The 4,827-nt window shown below is 44.9% G+C and overlaps 1 long non-coding RNA gene across 1 annotated transcript; it reads left to right on the top strand.

Moving 5' to 3' along the window:
- The first annotated feature begins 1,502 nt into the window (after positions 1–1,502).
- LOC141410376 (uncharacterized) lies at positions 1,503–3,105 on the top strand. The gene is made up of 2 exons (XR_012435311.1): positions 1,503–1,997; positions 2,094–3,105. It is a non-coding gene; the product is annotated as an uncharacterized lncRNA (long non-coding RNA).
- The last annotated feature ends 1,722 nt before the right edge of the window (positions 3,106–4,827 follow it).

Below are 4,827 nucleotides of genomic sequence, written 5' to 3'. Positions count from 1 at the left end.
AAAATCATAAATTCAAATCAAGCAAGGAAAGGTCATAGAAAAATGGGAGAAGGAATCATGTTTAAAATCACCATGATTTTTCATGCGCACAAAAGCACTGCCTTTGCTCACGGGCAGCATCCCCAGGGCTTCAAGGAGGGGGATAATGAACAGAGGCTTCGGTAGCCATCCCTGGCAGAGTCAGTCCACACCACATAACCTACGGGACAATGATATCACAGGTGGCCATTGGTAAATAATTTCTACTGCAGCAGTGAATGGAAATGCAGTTTTCATTATACTAAGGAAATTGAAATCTCAGCCGGCCTCTGTGGGTTCCATCCAACCTATCCTTCACTGCTCATAAGATTGTGTGTTGTTTTCATTCCCCTCATGATTAACCTTTGTCAGGAAGGGTAGGGGGAACTGGGTGATTGAAATCCCCAGGAAATCTCCACGTTGTGCTGCCATTTTAACAATCTTCCGCAACCATCCTAACACCAGGGCTCTGAACAAGTAGGAAGGAGACTGCTTTTAATTTAAGGTGGAGATATTATCTAGTGGGGAAGGTTCTGGATGGCCAGCCTGAATTGAACGGGTAATAGACACGCAGCCAATATGGAGAGAAAAATGAGAGAAAGTGGTGGCATCGGAGGACCTATGTCATTGAAATTTTCTCAAAGGTGTTGGACAACTTTCTTTGGGTGAGAGATTTGGGCCATCAATACTGTGAATGCCTCTTGCTATGGTTTAAGTGCCTGTGTTCCCCCCAGATTCATATGTTGGAATCCTAACCCCCAAGGTGATGGTCTTAGAAGGTGGGGCCTTTGGGAGGTGATTAGATCATGAGAGTAGAGTCCTCATGAATGGGGTTAGTGTTCTCATGAAAGAGACCCCAGAGAGGTCCTCACCCTTTCTATCACGTGAGGACACAGAAAGAAGAGGCCATCTATGAACCAGGAAGCCAGACCTCAAATCCGCCAGCCTTGATCTTGGACTCCCCAGCCTCCAGAAGTGTAAGAAATAAATTTCTGTTGTTCGTGAGCCACCCAGTCTATGAGATTTTGTTATGGCAGCCTCAATGTAAGACACCTCCCTACATAAACTATGTTTTCAACTCAATACTTGGCTCTCTGAATTGCAATAATTTGTGGCTGTGCAAATTTTCTCTCTTCTTAGAGAAAAGTTCATTGAACAGGAACCGTGAAGACTTGTTCCTTCAGATTCTCCTTTTCTTTTATTTCTGGGTCGTGTCTCAGCTCCTAATCTCTCAGAGGCCCCTCACTTCCTTCCCTGTCATTGCCAGCTTCTTCCTTGCAGATTTTATTTTTGCACCACCCACTCAACGGAGGAGGCAAGGAGCTAATAGATTTGTGGCAGTGAGAACATCTGCTGAGCCACATAAATCAAGGCATTCAGTCTTATAATTTTGTTGAGAAAGCAGAAGAGCAATAAACATCTTTATTTGGCAGAGGCCCGCCCTGCTTACAGCTTAAGGTTTTATCTCTCCCCTGTTTTTTTCTGTCACTGCTCATCTTATGACTGAATGGTTTCTGGCTGCCATTTTGTTAGCCCAGAACTGAAACTGTATCAGCCATGTGCAAGTAATTTACAGAAGGAAGACTATGGTAAAATCAGGAAGGAGGGAAAGTTTGAGTTTAGCAGACAGCCAGGATCAAAGGCTTCCCAAAGACCCCTGTACCCTGGCATGTTTCAGCCACCATCAGTTCAACAAGGAGTGGTGCTGGGGAGACCCGTCTAAGCCATCCTGGAGAGCTGAGTGTCTTTTCTGTCTGATTGCCCAAGGCATTCACAGAAAAAGAATTGCCATAGCCTTCATTTATTCATTCATGCATCCTCAAATTCTTCTTGTTCAGTCGCTCTTTTGGAGGCTACTTCTTTTTGCCATGAATGACAGAAGTTCATGGGCACTGGAGCTAAATTCATCTAGGTCTCTCAAAGAACAAGCTACCAACTCGCAAGTCAACTAGGATTTGAGGTCAACAACCACTTCCCTGGTGAGTCAGTTGGGTTTAAGTTCCTCTTTAAGCCTAGAAGCTGCTCTGCTCCCACGCTTACCCTTTCACCTTGCTTCATTTCCATCTGCATTTCAGGGAGACATTTGAGCCTGCGGATGGCAGCACCAACTAGGAGACCAGAGAGCCTGACTTTCCTCACCTTCTCCTTTTGCCTCTCGAAATCAGCAAAACCACGTAATGCTCCTCTCGGACTCCAAAGAGGGAACTGATTCCCGCTCCTGGGCTTCCTGGGGGAAAGGCAGGCCAGCAGCGCCACAGGACAGATACTGGGCTGAGGAAGGAAAGAATTATATCACAGACTTTAAGGCTATGAGGAATCCTAGAGGTCATCCATCCCTGCACTGACGAATGGGAGTACCATGATCAAGGACACACGCACACCTGTGGCAGAGCCAGGACTGGAAACTAGATGACTGGCTCCCAGTCCAGGTCTCTCTCCAGTGTGCCCAGTGTTCCCAAAAAGATGCCGGACTGATTGGTATCAAAGGACATTCCTCAAATGCCGGAGTCCTTAATATCCCATGAAGATACCAAATAGACATAAATGTGGAACAATTGAGAGAGAGAGGAAGGAACCTCTTTTTATTTATAACCATTGGGTGCTCCTATTGGCCTATTCATGATGGAGGGGAATTGAAGGGATCTGCAAGAGAGGAAGGGAGCGGATGTAGCAAGACAAGAACAGAGCATGGTGGCCGGGAAAGTCAGTTATGGGACCAGCCTTCCCGTGTCCACATCCCAGCCCTCACACTTACTTAGGTGGGTTGCTTACACTTTCCATGCCTCGATTCGTTCATCATAAAGTGGAGATAATACAACTATCTACTCGAAAGGTAAGGACCAAGTAAATTATTTCATGGAAAGCACTTAGCACAGTACCAGACTCATAGCCATTGTTCATATTACGAAGCATCAGGAACAGCCAGAAGAAAGTCACACAGCACCGCTCAGGCCTGACAGTAAATAACTCACCTGCCCAATTTCTAGCAGTGTTGCTAGAAGGCAGTAGAATGCACTGAAAAAGGCCCAAGTAGAAAAACTGTATTCATTATCATTTGTCAATTTAAAAAAAATAAATAAATAAAAATAAGTAGACTAACGTGAAATAAATACAACTTTTAATTTGGGAAAAAGAAACTGTAGACTGGGCGCGGTGGCTCACGTCTGTAATTCCAGCACTTTGGGAGGCCAAGGAGGGTTAATCACTTGAGACCCGGAGTTTGAGACCAGCCTGGCCAACATGGCAAAACCCATCTGTACCAAAAATACAAAAATTACCCCAGGCGTGGTGGCACATGCCTGTCATCCCAGCTACTCGGGAGGCTGAGGCAGAATCGCTTGAACCCATAAGGCGGAGGTTGCAGTGAGCCGAGATCGCACCACTGCACTCCAGCCTGGGCAATAGAGTGAGAATCTGTCTCAAAAAAAAAAAAAAAAAGTTTTTCTTAAAACAGGCCTCAAATTTTTATGTGCTTCGGGTCACACAAAACTTGGATCTTCTCCTACTGCTCTCATGGGGCTGACATCCTAGTTGTGAGAAAGAAAGCAAACACCTTAACAAATAAATATCTACTTAATCACATGGTGATCGTGTTATGACATAACAAATAAAGGCATGGTAAGAAGAGAGGGGCCACTTGATTTGCCCAGGTCAAGACCCTCTCTAAGGAGGTGTTATGTGAGCAGAGATGGAACAAAGGGAGTTGTTTCTACTTTTTACTACTCTAAAGATTGCGGTGACTCACTGTCTTATACACAAACCTTTGTGTAAGCTTCTGATTATTTCTTAGAATCTATTTCTGGTAGTGGAGTTAATGAGTCAGGCGGACAAATGTTTTTAAGATTCTTAAAACCATGGACTGAAACCTCTCTTTTTAATGAGATTTCTCATTAGAATTGTGAAAGAAGCAATTGACAAAGCCCTAGATTCCAAGGCATCCTAGATCCATATTTAAGTTTGTTCAAAGTTGAAAGACGCTTAGGACCTTTAAGGGTTACTTGTGTCTGGACTGCCAAGGTTATCCATGCCCCACATCCTAACTAATCTTTCTCCTCCTATCCCCAAACGCCTACATGCATTTCTTTATCCTAGAATTATTTCTTAAATCATCGAGTTTTACTGTGAAAAGGAACCTTGGGGCCCGGTGCCATGGCTCACACCTGTAATCCCAGCACTTTGGGAGGCCAAGGTGGGTGAATCACGAGGTCAGGAGTTTGAGACGAGCCTGGCCAGCATGCTGCAACCCCCGTCTCTACTAAAAATGCAAAATATTATCTGGGCGTGGTGACAGGAACCTGTAATCCCAGCTACTTGAGAGGCTGAGGCAGGAGAATCGCCTGAACCCGAGAGGCAGAGGTTTCAGTGAGCCAAGATCGTGTCACTGCACTCTAGCTCAGGCAACAGTGTGAGACTCTGTCTCAGAAAAAGAAAGAAAAGGAATCTTGTGAGGATGAGCCCATTCCACTTCCCTATTTTATTGCTGTGGAAACTGAGGCCCGGAGATATGGCTGACTTGCCATAAGCCTCACAGTGAGTTCATGGTCAAGCCAAGATAAAGCCTCAATCTCCTGATTCCTGTTTCTGCAGCCAAAATCAATGACAAATGAAATGTGCACGCAGTGTTTTGTGATGGCAAAACCAGGGACAGAAATTTTAGAGGAAATACCCATGGATATGGCCTGCCAAATGTACCTTCCTGGTTGTGAGCATTATTAATTAGGTAATAAATGCAAAGGACATAGGACAGTGCCAGAATATTTTAACCGATGAATACTATGGTGGCAGAGCGAGGGGCATGTCCCAAGACCA

This window comes from Macaca fascicularis, chromosome 5 (assembly GCF_037993035.2).
Source record: "Macaca fascicularis isolate 582-1 chromosome 5, T2T-MFA8v1.1".
In the NCBI taxonomy this organism is placed as follows: domain Eukaryota; kingdom Metazoa; phylum Chordata; class Mammalia; order Primates; family Cercopithecidae; genus Macaca; species Macaca fascicularis.
The sequence above is the reverse complement of the archived record's forward strand: the minus strand, read 5'-3'. Positions and strand labels throughout refer to the sequence as shown.